The sequence below is a fragment of the Kogia breviceps genome, chromosome 4, assembly GCF_026419965.1.
Source record: "Kogia breviceps isolate mKogBre1 chromosome 4, mKogBre1 haplotype 1, whole genome shotgun sequence".
Taxonomy (NCBI): Eukaryota; Metazoa; Chordata; class Mammalia; order Artiodactyla; family Physeteridae; genus Kogia; species Kogia breviceps.
In genome coordinates, this window is record NC_081313.1 from 7,584,124 (window position 1) to 7,602,010 (window position 17,887).

A 17,887-nucleotide genomic window follows, 5' to 3' on the forward strand; every position below is an offset into this window, starting at 1 on the left:
GGATTCTGGATGCTCAGACCCATTACTTCTCAACATACAGCTCTATATCCTGGCTTCCAGCAGAACACACCCGTCTCAGGGAATCTTAATGGCCAGTGCCAAATCGTATTTTCACTCACTAGGAGAAATGAGGGTCCTCAACTTCACATTAATCGGCTCAATGCGTTTCTCTTTGACAGAAATCAAAATTCTAAGCCACTGATAAAATTCTGGTGACATCCTAAGATTTTTATCTTTGAGCCTTTTACAAAAGGTGTAAATCATGCAAGTGGGGTTAACTAGAATCTTTGCAGGGAATCAGACACTGAGCGGCTCTCTGGCCTGCATCACTATCCGCTGCATTATTATTAACAGCATGTCAGAGTCTCTTACCCAGCACATTGCATATGTTCATAGAGATTCATTCAGTCAACATATATGCAGATGGCTGCCAGAACTAACGTTCAGAATGTGAAATTCACTGGCAAAAACATTCCCCAGGCCTCCTAAATGCTGAACTTTCACTAACCCAAGTTCCCTGGAAAAAAATATATGGTTACAGTAATTAAAAGAGCACAGTGAGGGATGCGAGAATAGTAGCACAAAATTTTAATGTCAAAAAGAAGTATGTTGTTAATAAAGAAAACCGGGTAGGTCATTAAAACCCACGTCACACCTTGCCCCATGCCTCCCAAGACTCAACTGGCAAGAGACTGTTTTTGAGACACGGTGGGAACCAGAACTGCTGATTGGAAGAAAAAAGCAAAATAAAGGCTGAAAAGAAATTACATTACATCACACACAGTTGACCCTCTTATCAGCAATTTCCACATCTGCAATGCAACCAACCACAGATCAGTCTGGGGAAACTGAGGACCAACTGTCTTCACTGCACTCCGCCATTTAATATAAGGGACTTGAGCATCCTCGGATTTGGGTATCTGGGAGGTCCCAGAACGAATCCCTCGCAGGTACCAAGGGACGACTGTACTTCACTGTAAGGATATGACCTTATTTCCCATAACCAGGACGGCATTTTAGGATACAACAGTGAAGAATTCTGCTGCTAACACGTTGAATGAAGTCCTTCAAGGGGAGAATTACCTTTGGGACTTTTCTTCCCTTTTTAGATCACTTCTGAAGTATCCAAGCACCAGTACGTCAAGCGAAATATTGCGAAGTGCTCTCCAACGGATACCAGCCCGCTGCTCAAAGCCTGCCACGCCCATGGTCCTGCCTGAGGTGCCCTTTTACTCGCTACAGTCTCTCCTGGGTGAAAGGCCTGGCCTTGAAATACTGTCAACTATGGAGGTGACTCCACAATACTGATCTCTGGTCCCAGTCATCCCCAGACAGTCCAGACTCACATCTATGACTACCACAGATTTACATGACCCTAGGAGAATCCTTGACTTTCCTTCCAAAATCTATACAAGTCGGGCTTCCCAGGTGGCGCAGTGGTTGAGAATCTGCCCGCCAATTCAGGGGACACGGGTTCGAGCCCTGGTCTGGGAAGATCCCACATGCCGCGGAGCGGCTAGGCCCGTGAACCACAACTACTGAGCCTGCGCGTCTGCGCGTCCGGAGCCTGTGCTCCGCAACAAGAGAGGCCGCGATAGTGAGAGGCCTGCGCACCGCGATGAAGAGTGGCCCCCACTCGCCGCAACGAGAGAAAGCCCTCGCACAGAAACGAAAACCCAACACAGCCAATAAATAAATAAATTAAAAAAAAACAACAACAAAATCTATACAAGTCCCCAGAACTTCTGTCTCGGTAAATGGTCCACAATCCAACAACCTACTCAAACCTGAAGCTTACTATGGCTCCTAACTTTTCTTCTCCTCTCCCCTAGTGCCCAAGCCGCCAGAGTACCTCTGACTCTGCTTCTAGAAACATGCCACATCCATCCAGTCTCTGCACCAAAACCCTAGACAGTTCCACCAGCGTGCCTCGCCCGGTGCCCTGTGACGGCCGTCTAGCTGGTCGTTCGTCTTCCCCTCTTGCTGCTCTACAATCCACGTTCTTCATGGCGACCACGAAAATTTAAATGACAGTTTAAAAATGCAAGCAAATCCTGTCCCACTGCTACTTCGGCAGAGGCTTCACAATGCCCATAATAAATATCGAGGTGTCCTGTCCTGTCCTACAAAGTCCTATGCACCCTAACACTTGCCCATCTCTTGCTCTCAGTTCACACCATTCTCCCCTTCCCCACTGCACACAGGTGGCCCAAAGTTGCCCCCTAGTCACTGCCTATCACATGACCCTATCTGGATTCTCCGCATTGTACTTACCACCATATATTACTTTTTCATTTATTGGGAGGTCATTAGCGTTTATAATCTAACTCTCCCCCCAAACATATATTCCATGAGAACTGAGAGGCTTCATATGTGCTAGTATATCACCAATACCTAAAAGAGTCTCCTACCCTGTGGGTACTCAGTAAAGATCTGTTTGGAGAGAGCGGGTGGGTGGACACAGGTTATTTCTCTTTGTCACTTTCCTTGCAATTTTCAAGAAAAGTGGTTAGTGTGTTACTACAATAATAGAAACACAACTTCCAACCTGACATTAATTGGGAAGCCCCTGATGACACCCCCCACCCCCCAGCACGGTGCACAGGAAGAGATGCTTCAGAGGCACCATGTGTTTATACAGATGTTTTATCCGGGACGGATTTTTGTTTAAGATTAACCACCGATCATGTGTTTTCTGCAAGGAAATTACACAGTGAGAGTGGGTTCCAACCCTCAAAATACTTGCTGCCTCAGTGAAATAAAACCAAGATACTATGTGCAGAAACCTATAGCTGCTTTTAAATAACATTTAGGATAAGGTGGGTCTATTGCTTTATAATTCTTCTCTGTAATAGTCTGCCATGGGAGCTCCCTTGGTGACCATTATAAAATAAAGGGGGTAAAACACACTGTGGATTCAAAAGTTATATGTTATTCACTGGGGTCGGCATCCGAGTAACCTCTAAATTACCTTAGCAAGTTTCTTAACCTCTCCATGCCTTGGTTTATTCATCTCTAAACTGTGGATAATATTAGAACCTGCCGTGTATGGTTGCTGAGAAAATGAAATGATATAAATAAAGTAGTTATACCAGTGCCTGGGATGTAGGGTGTGCTCAAATAACTGGAGCCACTGGTATGAATTATTGCTAAGTTAGTACCAGGGGTTTATAAAATGTTCCATATTATGAAATGCTGGAGAACCTCTATCAAATTTCTATTATCATTTCCACATTACAAAGGGCTGTTCAGTGACCTCCTCTGTTTAACTGGTCCAAGTCCTTCAGACCCAAACATGCAGGCAGGTGGCGGTGACATAGAATATTTACACTCCACCCTTCCTACGCGCGGGGAACTGGCCTGCATTCGGAAAAAGAACCTACTCCAAATCAATAGTCTTCGCAAACCATGCACCTGTGGTTAGAAATGTTAGCTGTAGGTATCTCTGACCAGTCAGGATTTGCTTAAGAAAACAAAAAGGACCTTGTAAAACGCTCTTCCATAAAGACAAAACTTGAACCAGAAAATGCGAGTCAAAGTTAGAATATACATGACATTTAACGTTATAACCACAGAACAAAGTTAGACCATCATAATTCACTTTTCTTATTATTGCTATTATTATGAGATCCCAGAAGAAACTTCTAAGACCTTGACATCACCCTAATTACCTCTGGATTATGAAATAATCTTAGAAGAGCATAGCAGCACATAAAATAGAAATCTGCAAAAGAAATGTAATCAGTTCCTAGAAATATAGCAGTGGAATGATAAAGTTAGCATATAACTACATATCAAATAGAGTTAGGAAGGCATTCCAGAAAAAAAAGAGAAAAGTCATAGTTGGGAGAAAAGAACTAGATTTGCCTACTAAAAATATGCTTGCTTCAGTGAAGCTATTTCAGAATGAGCATTTGTATGGGAGACATGTGGTCATTCAATGCTTCACTGATGTTGTTCCTTCTTCTTTGGGTCCTACTGTGTGCCTGGCCTGTGGAAGCTTCCTACCTGCTGGTCACAGCTCAGCTCAGAACACGTGTATGTGTTCAGGGATGGGTGATACAAATGGTGGCCAGCGGTCCACAGCATCCAATGAAAAACATTGAGTGTATGTGTGTATGTGCACGTGCTTGTAGCATCAAGTCAGTGAAAGATGATTTAAAAGGTGCTGCATAGCTGTGGATCCTTCAGTAGCTATCAATTAATTTATCAGAAACTCATAATTAAGCCACAAAGCTGGGCTTTAGTACATTGTTTTAGACATTTATTTCATTGATTATATTCCTGCCTTAGTGACCTTCATAAGCTCAAAGCTAGTGCTATCTGTGCCTATATCTACAAACCTATATATCTATCAGTATCTGTTTATATCTATCTCTCTATCTACCTACCTACCTATCTATCTATAGATACACATATTCAACTGACTCAGAGTTATGCTCCCGGCATAGCAGGGACTCTGTAAAGGCACATCAGTGCTGTTCTTTGAACATGCATATCCCTGAGAACTGCTTTACAGGAAATACGACTTCAGAGTTCTGAGCCGGGTCAGCCCCTTAACCTAAGAGTCATGCTATTCTGTGCTATTTTTACATTTAATAATACTGACTCCTTTAAGACGATACAGATGAAATTCCAGTGCAATACTAAGAGTGCGTCCGAACACTCAATTTAAGAAACGTTAAATGCCAGGAAGAAGCAGACATCTGATCCTACTGTGTGGTGGAGGGGTCAATGGTCTTGGTCTACGTGATACTAGACTACTGTCAACTTCTCTTCCAGTTATCTTCTCCACTCACAGGCAACCATCAGGGAGAAACAGACTCCGGAAGGACTGTGCACTCTTTCCTCTCTAAGAAGTACTATGAATGATGTGCACTTACACTCGAAAGCAGCAAAGACTCTGGAAAAACAGTGGAATGAATGGCCTCAGCTGGACAATATGGGGACAGTCCATAATGGCTACCGCAAATCTAATTCTTTAATTATTGCAAAATCATGAAATAAGCATCTTAAATCAAACATAGCACAATCAGAAGGCTGGAGGAGCACATTCTTATCACACTCTTAAGGACCATTCGAGTAAATCATGTTTTACAAAATTTCGGTCGGAATCACTTCACTAAATAACACGTACACATTCAGTGCTTATTGTATGTTAAGTACTGGGAAGATGAACACGATCAAGTCAAGGGTTTCCTGGTCTGAAAAGGAAAGACTGCACGTTGACAAGGAACAGTACAATGAATCCAACTTGAAATTGCCATTGTAGGGACATGCCCAGGAACGTGGGGACACAAAGGAGGTGCCGTGTAATTTATCTAGTTATAGAGAGAGAAGATAAGGGTCTATAGAGGAGGTGACATGTGGAACTGAGAATGGGTGAACAAGTAAGTACCCACCTGCTGGACAATATGGGCAAAATTATACCAACTACACTCAACTCTGCTTGGGGGTAGAGGGTGAATAATCCCATTCCCTCCTCTTGCAGACAACCTCACGTACTTCCAGTTCTCTATCCAAATTAGAAATAGGGTTTTTCTGATCCAGTGTGAAAAATCCCAAAAGATCCATCCATCCATCTACCCAACCAATAAACACTGACAGCTTTTATGTCTCAGGCCGTTCGCTATGCCTGAAGATAGAGCAACGATCAAATGAGGCAAAAATCCCTGCCCTCATGGAGCCTACATTATGGGTAGGGCAGGACTTATACAAATGGTGAGGATGGCAGGGGAAGAGGTGAAGTCAAGGCACTGAACCCTTAGGACTCCAGTAGGGAAGGGAGATGAGCAGTTGAGGTAAATGGCCAGAGATGTGAGAGTGACACCAGGGAATGGTGGTGTCCTGAAGCCAGATGGAGCAAGTGCTTCAAGGAGCTGAGAAGGAGGGATTATACTGTATGAACGCTGCCGACAGACTGTCATGTGTGATGCTGCCTGCACGTCGACCACTGGATGTAGCAACAGAGCAGGCTTGATGGAAGGACAGTGTGGTCCAAGTGGGTTCCAGAGGAAGTGGACACACAGGAATTGAGGATAATAAATACAAACAAATGCTTTCAAGGAATTTTTCTGTACAGAGAAGAAGAGAATTGGGTCATAGCTGGAGGGGAAATTCAAGTCAATACTTCATTTATTTTTAATGGTTTAATGTTTGCATTCCTATTGGAAAGATCCAACAGAGCGGAGAAAATAAAACCTGATGACGCAAGAAAGAAAGGGTCTTTGAGTAGAAGAGAAGGAATGGGATTTTGGTGTCCAAGCTGGAGTCTTGGCCTCAAGTCAAACTCATCAGATTGGCCACCAGGTGGGATGTGAGACTGGCCAGTTGGGGCAAGAGCCTCACCATCACTGTAGCAAGGAGGTGACTTTCTATGGAAGGAGGAAGAACAGCTCTCAAAGGCTGTGAAGCTGTGAGCAGGGCGGTCACCTCCCCCCATCGCCCCCCAAAATTCTGAGCAATGATAAACAATTTACATATACCCACCTAATTCCTCAACGCTGGAAATGGAAGATCTGATCACTATTTTTAGACATTGTTATATGAGAACATGGTGGTATTTACTTCCCGGAATCTCCTGACCATCTTTCCAACCTTTGCTTTTTCTGCTCTGGTTTAACCAAGAGTGGTTACTGCCCAAGCGTTACGCAAAAGCAAACGAAACAAAATGACTCTGCTCCCTTTGTGGCCTGGGAGGCTAAAACAGACACAAACACACATGAAAACCGCATGAAAGGCCCCAGTGGATAAAACATGAACTGATTAGGTTTGTAACCCTGCAGCTATAGAAGCCTCTCCAATACTCTGATCTGGAGACCACAAGGCAGGAAAACCTCAAGTCCCCTGAAATCCAAAAATCCAAACGCGGGGTCATTTGTATGCCCTTTGGAGATTTCTGCCAAAAAAAAAGATCTTACGCACAGTTTAATCAAGGAGGCAGCATCCTCACACACACACACACGTAAAGCTTCAAATCCAAGCAATTAACCCCACACACCTCTGCCCCTCAAATCGGTGTCTGAGAATGAACAGTACACATATGTCATTCTCAGCCCGACTTAAACACAAAATGAAGGAAAGAAAATGGATTCTGAACTTCACCACACATCTGTCACTCACAAATATTTACAGTAGTCACAAAGCCAGGACAGTAACACACTTGGCAGTTACTCACCTAAACAAGCAAATTAAAAAGGCCAAAATCCCAACAGGGAAGAGAACAGGAGAGAAAGCAAGGTTTCCCCAGCTCCGTAACGGGAACTCCGATGCCTCCTCATGTGGATAATGGAAGCAGACAATTCTCCTGTCCGTGGACTTGGCTAGTGTGGAGTGAGATGCACACGACAAAACAGATCAGATGGGCATGGGGCCTTTCCAGATCACCTCATGGAGATTTTCCATCCGGCTGACTAGACAATAGGACAAGAATAATAAGATGTGGAGACCACAGCTTTAGTATTCCAGACTTTATTGAGAATGACAGGCTAAATCTTGATACCCAAATACAACCACTCAGTGTGTTTTAGCAAGAGCTGTACCTTGTGTCAATAATATACATAGAATGGCATTGGAAATGCCACAAAATAGAATTCCTATCAGCACAGCGGCACCACCTGAAACAATGACGGCAAAACTCAGAATTTTACAGCCCACAAATCTAGAAAATTAAGGAAAGATGGAGACTTGAGTTGGGGTTCAATCTTTCCAGGTTCACGTCCATCTCAGAAAGAGAAATCTAGCTAATTATCTTTTGGAACTTATAAATTATGAAACCATTTTGGTAGGCACATGAAAATTAATAATGACATTAATATTTATGTAAGTGCTTTAAAGTCAACAACTGAAGACATCAACCAATACACAGGAGATTCAACCAGTGTTGCCTTGGTCTTTCAGATGCACCACAGAACATTTAATGCGAACACCAAAAGTTAGGAACAGAAATGAAACAAGAGGAAAAACACTGAGATATGACTTAATACTGCTCGACATAATGAGTTAAGTTCTATTAAATAAAAAATGTGAAATACAGTTGTTAAAAAAAATAGGTAAAATGCAAAAGTTAACCATTCCCTAACCAAAAGAGGAAAGTAAAAGAAGGAAAGAATTTCACTTATCTGGGTGTAAACTTGGTCTCTATTTGTAGGATGAAGCAACGTGTCGTTGAGATCTCTCATTCCTACAAATATTTTGATTGTCTGAACATATTCCTTAGATTAACATTGTCAGATAACTTTTGTCAGAGAGTTAAAAGAGAGGCAGAATAAAACTATAAGAAGAATTACAAAAAATGATAGCTATTCTTAAATAACTAAACTCTTCCCTGAATGAAGGAGTTGAATATTTTTAATAACATCAGAAGAAAGTAAAGGAAAATTTTTATTAAATTTCTAAGCACTGGTGAAACAATTATGAAGGAACTATTTGGCAACACTAAAATAAACTTCTTTAAGCTTAAAAGGATAAAGTTAACAAGCAAATAGAGTGGGGGGGAAATGACAACAAAGGGTTAATATTCTTAAAAATAAATTCTGTTACTATCTATAAGAAAATGCTGAATCTCAAGAACTAAACGGGTATAAAATAAGGACTAACAATTCCTTCACACGTTAAGTTCCCTTTCTTCCTTCTGCTTTCTCTCTCTCTCCCTCTCCCCCTTCTCAAAAAATGGCTAATTATCACAAAAAATTTTTACAGATCTACCAAATACCATAATGACTAAACAAAAGAACATATAAAAGGAAGCAACACTATTAAATTGATTCAAAAATTAATGACGATAATGATAGTAAGGTTTTCGCAAAACAAACTCTCTAACGTATTACTGGTGAAGTATAAATGTATAGGACACTTCTGCAACGCTGACTGGCGATCTGATTAAAACTCACTGGCTCTGAAATAGCAAAGCAACTACAGCTATTCTGACTTAATGAATTAACCTTCAATTTTAAAAAAAGCTTTATAATAATAGCTGATATTATGAAGCATCTACTTTATGCTCCAAAATTTCTATTCTTCATAAGGTAGTGATAGTGTGAGGTGTAAAAAAACCAGAAAGAAGCAGTGGAATCCAGGTGTCTGCTACACTCCCCTTGTCATGACCCTTTCACATTGTCTATGTTTTTTGTTAACTGAAAATAATATATACCTCCAGCAAAGAAGAAGCAGTAAATTACATTATAGTGCCTTTACATGACAGAATATTATGATGCATTAAAATGAGGTTTATTAACAATTTTCAATAAGATAATATATGCAAAATTTTATGTCTAGTGTTATTTCAACTCTGTAAAACACTCACAAAAGACTGCATTAACTGACAGCAGTGACTGTCTTTGGTGAAGGCATTATGGGTGAATTTTCCCCTTCTTTTACATAATTTCCATAATTAGCATTCACTATTTTAATCCTTTTTTCATATTTTTAAACTGCAAAAATACAACATTCCTGAGAAAATTTTACATAGTGAATATATGGCTCATAAAGGGCAAACACCCTCAACCCCAGAGATAATCTACAGAGAGTTTGGTATGTACTGATGTATGTTCTAGCAGACTTTGTAACACACAGGCACTTCTGTGCAGAGACGGTGTGTGTGTGTGTGTGTGTGTGTGTTTAAGATGAATGGGATTATATTGAATATATTATTCTGTAACCTCCTTTTTCCAGTTAATAAGGTACCATACACAGCTTTCCAATACTTTTATAATCTGACTTTTACTTTTTATATCATTGCCATTAAAGTGAAGAACACTTTTCCGTTACTTGTGGAACAAGTACCAAGGAACGAGTGGCTCTGGAAAAAGGCGCATCTTCAAAAGTGATCCTACATGAGGCTCACGGGCTTTTGCTACAATTACTTATTTCTATGAAAGAATGAACGAACGAATAGGACAGGTCCCTGCTTAAACTGCTTCAAGAAACACAAATTAATTGGCTTTGCTTTACTAGTCTTGCTAGATGATAAGCAGTGAGGTAGAGAGTCAAACAAGCCTTGAGGTGTCAGAAGTATCCTTTTGTAAGAAAAAGTTAAACAAAAAACAAACCCACTTCATCTGATGTATGTGGCCAAGGGTATGGCCATGTTATCCCATGATTTAAGTATGTCAATCTTGTTCAAACTTGACTCTTGTAAACATCTGCTTTTGCTCAGAATAAAAGATGAAGATTTGATACCAGAACACTTCTGTGCAACATAATTATAAGACAGCCCAAGATAATTGTATATTTGCCCTAATATGTAAGTAGCAGCATGTATAAGGCTACAAAATAAAAATGTCACATTTAGAAGTTATATGGAGACCAAAATAGGAAATGCTGTCTGAACTTATTTTGTAAATGAGCTATACATTCTGGATGACCAAAATATTCTTGATCAGGCCCTGTTTTGAGCAGAGCTATAGTCTAGGTGCTTGGACTTAGACTAATATACTCGAGGCATACCGACCATGGAAAGCACTGGAACCCCAAATGCACTCACTCCCAGGAGTAGGCTTTTGCAGCTACAGTAGACTTCATTAAAAGTGGGTTATGATTAAATTCTGAGCATCCAAGCTAAATTTTGTTAAAGGACTCATACCTACTGGCCACTAAAACACTCTCACTCTCTACACTGGGATCTTTGAGCACTGCATGTACATCAGGACTCAATGAACTACAGCCTGTGGGCCAAATCCAGCTCAGCTTGACAACAGTCTTTGTAAATAAGTTCTACTGGAACACAGCTACGTTTGCTCATTTACATATATCATCTGTGGCTGCTTTAGGCTACAACACAGAGCTGAGTTGGTGTAACAGAGATGGTATGGCCAGCAAATCCTAAAATGTTTACTACCTCACCGTTTTCAGAAAACGTTTACCATCTCCTGATATAGACTGCTGTTTAAAAAACTGATTTCTTACTACTTATCGTGAGCTTTTCTTTGAGGACCTGAGTATTTCCAGTACAGAATAAAAGTGTGTCTGTCCTTATTCTCAGGAGCCATTCTTAGGGCTAAGAGGTAGTACTGGGTTAGGGCTTAGAACATGGGTTCACATCACAGCTCTGCCTGTGACCGCTTGTGAGATCTTGAGCTGATTACTTAACTTCTCTGTGCTTTCACTTTCTTTCTGGAAGGCTGCTCATTCATTCACTGCCATTTTTAACAGCAGATATAAGTGATGCTGATCAATCATCACAGTACCTCTATCTATAAAACTGTTGGCTGCTTCATTTCCCATTTGAGTGCCCGACTTACCAAGGAGGGAAGGGATGGAGCGTTTCCTTGATCATGTATCACACAAAGGATCCACAGTCACTCAGGCAGTGCAGCCCAACTCTCACACACCAGTGCTTCAAAAAAGAAAAGAAAAAAACAGAGATTCTATTAACCCATTTTAAAAGAGGCCATGGTCATTTTTCATCGATTCTGGAAAGTTCCACGAATAACCAGCAGCTGCATAACCAGCTGCTTTGGCACTGTAAGGCTTAGCACAGAACAACGGAACAACTTGGAAATCACAAATGTGACAGCCCTAGCCTCGTATCCCATGGACCAATGGACTTCTTTCTTCAGAAAAGAAGAAATAAAAATTCAAATGTTGTTAATATATGAGAACAAATCTCATGAAACTAATAAAAGGACCATCATTTCACACCTGTTTGAATTACTTTTAGCAGTTTGACCATCAAATTCAGACAGGCTGTGTGAATCTACCCATTTTATGATGGCTCTTTCATTCTGTTTGGGGGAATATATAGTACCTTAAGTAATGCATTTCAAAAATAGGAGATAAAAGGCAGAAGGTATAGAATAAACTATACTAGATTTTGAGCTTGTATTTTTATTTACATATTAATTTATTTGATGTACGATATGATAACTTTATTTTTAAAAGGAATTGTAAACCATAAAAATAATTCACTTTACTAAAACCAAGTAAAGTTATCCAATCTGCTCATTCAATTCAACACATAAAAATCCTGAAAACTTGATATCGGAATGTGATGAAAAACTACCACAAAGCACCAGCCTCCCTAGAACCATGTATGCCAGAAATTGAAGAAATGGGTTACTTTCCATTTCATATTCAAAAAAGAAATTTGTCCATTACTATTTAACAATGTCTGTCACTTCATGTACTACAATTTGGGGACTCATGCTTTTTCTGTTGTCCTAGTTCATGTAGTATCTTTCTACTCTCTTCAATCCGCAGTTTCTGGCTGCCATAAACCTCAAACACACTGATGTTGCCTATCCCAACACAAACACCTGAGCAGCAGCTGAGGATGATGATGACAAAAGGGGGAGAAGAAGTTCCCAGAACATTCTGGAACATTCCGGCTAACCCTCTACGCAATGATTCCTACACTGTCTACTTAGTAATTGTCTAAAGGACATCTGCCTGCAGAAGATCAATGGAATTACAACATCTGGAAATTTATAAGATTTTCTATCTGCTGAAATGCCATTTGAAAGTCCCGAGGTTCAGAGGTGAGAGGGCAGTGGCTGGGTGACAATGTCTCTCTATGAGGCTCCTGGCCTCCATGAGGTGCCTTTGGTAAGTTCATGGGAAGCAAGTGGGTGATCCAACATATTCAGAACTTATTCAGAACTGCCCAGGAAGGCGCCCACAGCCCAGGCGCACTCATGCACTGCAGCATCACCGATCCCTACGAGGTCCCAGCTGAGTCTCTGAAAGTCTGTGACTTCATACTTTGGAAAGGAGGAGGTGCAGATGCAAATCCTTGAGGCCAAAAGAGGAGTAAGGGAGCTCTCCCCAAGGTAAGAAGGCATACTCAGCCCAGGAAAAATTCCTAGGAGCAGCCAATTCCTTTCTCACAACACCAATAATATCTCCTTTGGGTGTGGCAACAAATATGTTAGTTGAGGCTTCTTTATTAAACAGCATGCTTGAGTACAACAACTTCCTCTCTTGAGCCCTGAAATCTATTTTACAATTAGTACTAAAATTTCTTTGTATTTGTTTATCTCAATCAAAATTTAACTAATAAAGTTGGACAGGTCCACTGGTTACTGCCACGAATACCCAGCAATTCCTACAGACTCCCATGTGTCAGAATTAAATTAAAACCAGGGCTGCTAATTAGGTCTGGAGGCTAACCGCTCCCATCCTCCCTCAGTGAGATCATAAATTAGCTGATGTGACCTCTCAGCTAGGACATCCAAGAGTCACGCCTACAGAGAATGGCCAGCCTCTTAAACGGCAAAGGACACAGAGGCCAAAAAACACACTGGAAGAATCCAGAAGCATTGACACAACCCCACGACAAATACCACAGGAAGAGAACATCCCTGCTGAATCCAGGCAGGGACAGCCTGCAACCTTGACAGCCGGACACTCCAGGCCCAAACTTCAGACTTCAAAAGCGAGTCCCTTCCTTGTGAAAAGGCAACACTCAAGGCACAGAATGCCCATAGAGAGTTCACACAGCTTGGGGAACGACAAGACTCCCTTTAGAATCTGAAATCTAAACCAGAAACTAGTTCCAGCAGCAGGATCCGGGGACATAACACCCTGAAAGGCTGTAACTATGCCTGTAGTTACATCAAAGGTGAAAAGCACATTTTACCACCCTGGCCCATGACAGCCAAGCAAACAGCTTCCGGACCTTCTACTATGGAGGGTAAATCCTTGCCTGGCTACGCATGCCACCCTCTAAAGGAATATATACCATTCAACATGACACCCATGTGTTATAAGCAGTGTAGGGTCAGGAGCGGAAACCACAGCAACAAAGCAGTGACCTTGAATAGGCTGAGCTGAAGTCACAGATATTGGCCCCTTCAGGTCTGGAAGCTGAGCTCTCCCATCCTCCCCCAGTGAGGTCATAAATTAGCGGATGTATAAACCGTAAATCACTGACATATTTTCCAGAAAACTGAGGGAAACTTCAAAAGGTTAAGAAGCTACAAAGCCCCAGAGCGTCATCTCAGACTGAGGTTGGAATATTTTAAAGTGGATATTTAACTCCCCATTGAATAAGAAACTGCTTATGTTTTATTAATATATATAAATGTCCCCATTGGACTAGATTCCATATTACCCTCACTGTTTTCTCTTTTACCTAATATCAACTTTAGTAGAAACAATTCCTGCCTCCTCTGCCTCATGAGTCTCGATTAGAGGCTCACCACGGAAGAAAAGCTGCCATCAGGAACAGGAACGTGTGGACCAGATGCGGAGCGCGCGAGGCCAGTCTATCTGAAAGGCCACTCCCATGCACAGCTAAGTTGTAAGAAGGCTCCAAGGAGTAGCTCCAAGGAGCTAATAGGCTAGAAAAGCAGACAATTAGGGCCCGTTAACATGGAAAAGAGAGGAGACTTGGTCCAAAGGAAGGGGGTGTCATGGAAGCCTCAGTAAAATGCCAGGATGAGAGTGGCATTTAGGAGAATCAATATGGCAGCTCTGAAGAGAATAGACAAGAATGGGAGGAACCACGGGCGAGAAGCTGCCACAAGAGAACTTTAAATTTTAAAATATTTTTTTGCAAGACTATAAATCATAGCCCATTTTTGCAAAACGTTCGTTGTATAGGAACATCAGTCTAGAAACTGGGTGTGGACCCATGAGGAATGAATGTCTTTGAAATTAAGACAATAACAAACTCTGAGAATCAGAATCTTCTCACTAGGAATGAAGATACAAAATAAGTAAAGGATACTGTTGTTCCCTCCCTCGCCCAACACCACTCCGAGGTGCACAAGGAGTTGGAGAAAATGGGTTGGCTGTCTCTGTACACGCCACGCCGCTCCCCGTCCTGACACTGTCCCTAACTTCGCGGTCCTGCGTGAGGTCACCTCTGAGAGTCTCCGCCATTCCCTTTCATACATACACGTGTGCCTCGCTGGACGGTGCTTGGAGAAGTCAACAGCAGAGACTGAGGGTAAAGAAAGACGCTGCCTGAAAGTAAGGCAGGCTCCTGTGGGCTGGGAGGGTCATCAGAAACCCCCAGGCATCCACAAAGAGAAAAGTGCCGGCAACAGGAACAGGGAAAGGGGAAGGAAAGCAAAAATGGTAGAGAGGAGATGAGGAAGAGGGAAAGAGGAAAGGAGGACACTTAGAAAAGCAAGGAGGGGAAAGAGAAGTAAATACACAGGCAGCAGCCTGCAAGACACTGGGTGCTGTGAAAGGTGCAGACTTCTAAGGACATAAGTGATTGCGGGCAGGCTGGGTTCCAGGCAAGAGGGACGAGGGCAGAGCCTCTGCTCCTAAGTTCTTAAGCAAAAATCCCAGCATTCAAGAAAACAATGTGAAGACTGAAGACGGAAAGCCAAATGCACAGAAAGCTTGAGGTGATGAACAAAGCATCTGGTAAAGGCAGCGCTCTGTACAGGGCCGTTCTGAGCGTGCTCTGGGGAACGGCCACCTGCCCCTCCCCCCCAGGCAGATGGTGGCTGGTGTCAGGGGCTGGTCCACGGGGCCAGATCTCCCCAGATAGAAGACGGCCAACCGCTTTACACTCAAGATGGGGTCAGGATTCACATCTTGAAAGGTGTTTTGTTTTTAAGACAGCTCTGGGGCTTCCCTGGCGGCGCAGTGGTTGCGAGTCCGCCTGCCGATGCAGGGGACGCGGGTTCGTGCCCTGGTCCAGGAAGATCCCACGTGCCGCGGAGCGGCTGGGCCCGTGAGCCGTGGCCGCTGAGCCTGCGCGTCCACAGCCTGTGCTCCGCAACGGGAGAGGCCACAACAGTGAGAGGCCCGCGTACCGCAAAAAAAAAAAGACAGGTCTGTTGTTTGTTCAATATCCCTATCCAAACTTTGGACATTATTTTACATTATGATGTATAAATGCTGAAAGCAGCGTTAGAAAAGTGATGAGGTAGCCCAACTCTTAGGATATTTTTCTTTTTGGAAAGGTGTTCCTTCACCTCGAGGTTTGCCCACACCGGCCAGTGTTATGGAATCTGTGCTGCACCCCAGCCAAATTCTGTTTATAAACAGTGTCTGAATCAAGTAGCGTTCCATAGGGAAAAAACATCAGTGCAGACAGCTGTGGCTTTAGTAGGTTAGAGATCTTACACAAACATGCATGATACAACAAACGTATGGGAAGAAGAAAAACCATTTAAAATCTTTAGAGTTGTAACTACACGACAATATTGTATCTGAAAAAGGAAAATGGATGTTTTGCCTTCTTTCCACATCAGTATACACGGCCAATCAGACAGTTTCCTGCGTCACAGCTGGGCTGAGGATGTGTCAAAGAATGGCATACATAATGCCATCATTGCGTGTAAGAGTCCTGTCCTCAAGGAATTCACCCTTTGGCTTTCCCCAAATCAGAAATCATCTCTTTAATAACCAACTAAATCATTTCTATACAGATAATGCCACATATTGATCAAGACCACTTAGTAAAAAATCTCTTTGATAATTATCTCACCTACCTTTAGAAAAGACAAGTACCAAATGTCACCATGTCCCTTCTTTAAATCTCTGGCTGTCTTAGGGCCAGAGTAGGAAACCCTGGAGACCAGCCCTAGCAATGGCCGAGGCTTCAAGGACAGTGTGTCCTCACGTGGGGACACAGGACCTCACATCTGAGTCCTTTCATGACACAATCATCTGGCTCCGAGACCAGCAGAGGTAAACTCTACTTCCCTCAACAGAAGAGGCACTTCTGACCGTCGTATCCAAAGAGCAAGAGGCACAAGGAAAAGACATACCCTTCCTGCTTGGAGCCTTCCCACACAGATCTGCGCCAAGACCCCTCTCTCCATCACAGTCGTCACTGTGAAATGGGATGGTTTAGAAATATTAGACACAGCTGAGAACTACAGAAAAGGGAAGGCAGCAATTGGGGATTCCATTTCTCAAAGCATTGACTAATCCTAACAACATATGGGAAAGAAAGAAACCCAATTGTTTTCCATTTCGTGTTCCTGCAGCTCATCCTTTGGTGAGCATTTAAAGCTGGTAGGAACTGCTGACCCTGGAACAAATGTATTGCCTCAGTAACTGACACACAGCTTGTGTAAAAAACTTTCTATTCCTCTGCTCCCACACCAGACAGTACGATACGTTCTGAGCTGCCAGGAGGCATGGGAACAGACAGAAAGAAAGAGCAAAAAATGACAACTTGATTCAAGCAAACAAGTTGCCTAAAACTAGTTGACTGCTCAAAATGAGCAACTTCTAAGATCGGCTCTCTAAGGACACCAACGTCTCCGAATGGTGACAACTACTTTCTTCCTTCTGCCGCCATGTGCCTAGTTTTCAAAGGACAGCCTCACTTTTCACGCAGGCAGTTTTGAAGCTCTCGCACAAGTGGTTAATTTGCATGGGCAGTTGGCCTCTCAGCTTTCATTTTGACAGCTACATTGATCCGGCCTTTGTAGACTAGAATATCATTACCCAGAAAGAGAAGGCGGTCTGAGGCTTTTTGAAAACTCTGGTCTCTCAATTCCTACTTATTCGGAACGACACACTCAACAAGACGACCCTGTAAGCAGTAGCTTGCCCACACAAAAGAGATTCAAGATTCAACTTGGGCTCGAAATTCAAGATTTAATTCTAAGATCAAGATTTCACTCAACAAATTCCTTAACTACCGTTTGCTATTTCTGTTAAAGCAAACAGGACAGGCTTGGGTTCTTAAATCAGCCCTTTGGTCATTATATAGGAAGAAGGGAATGCCTGCCACAGATTGAACTCACAACTGACACCAAAACCTCACGACGAAGCTGAGCTAAGGCAGACAAAGGTCTCGCGCAAGAGCAGGAAGGAGAAGACGGTTTTTATCCCTGGAAAGACGGCAGACGGTGAAATTCACAATGAACTGTTACTGAAACGGCAACGGGGTAAATCACTCAGAAAAAAATATTTTCCTGAAAAAAGAACAGATAGAAGAAGTCTTTTGGAACTTTCCAGCTACAAAGGA

The 17,887-nt window shown here is 42.4% G+C and overlaps 1 protein-coding gene across 6 annotated transcripts in view; it reads right to left on the reverse strand.

Annotated features, from left to right (window-relative positions):
• SEMA5A (semaphorin 5A) overlaps positions 1-17,887 on the reverse strand; it is a 491,583-nt gene that overhangs the window by 358,802 nt on the left and 114,894 nt on the right. For 4 of the 6 annotated variants that reach the window (XR_010840079.1, XM_067030787.1, XM_067030789.1 and 1 more), the window contains exon 2: positions 11,241-11,335. The exons of 1 other annotated variant lie outside the window; for it this stretch is intronic. The gene's annotated coding sequence lies outside the window, so the exon portion shown is untranslated. Of the gene's footprint in view, positions 1-7,177; positions 7,413-11,240; positions 11,336-17,887 lie in introns of all 6 variants that reach the window. One more of the 6 variants, XM_067030788.1, reaches the window with a different exon arrangement.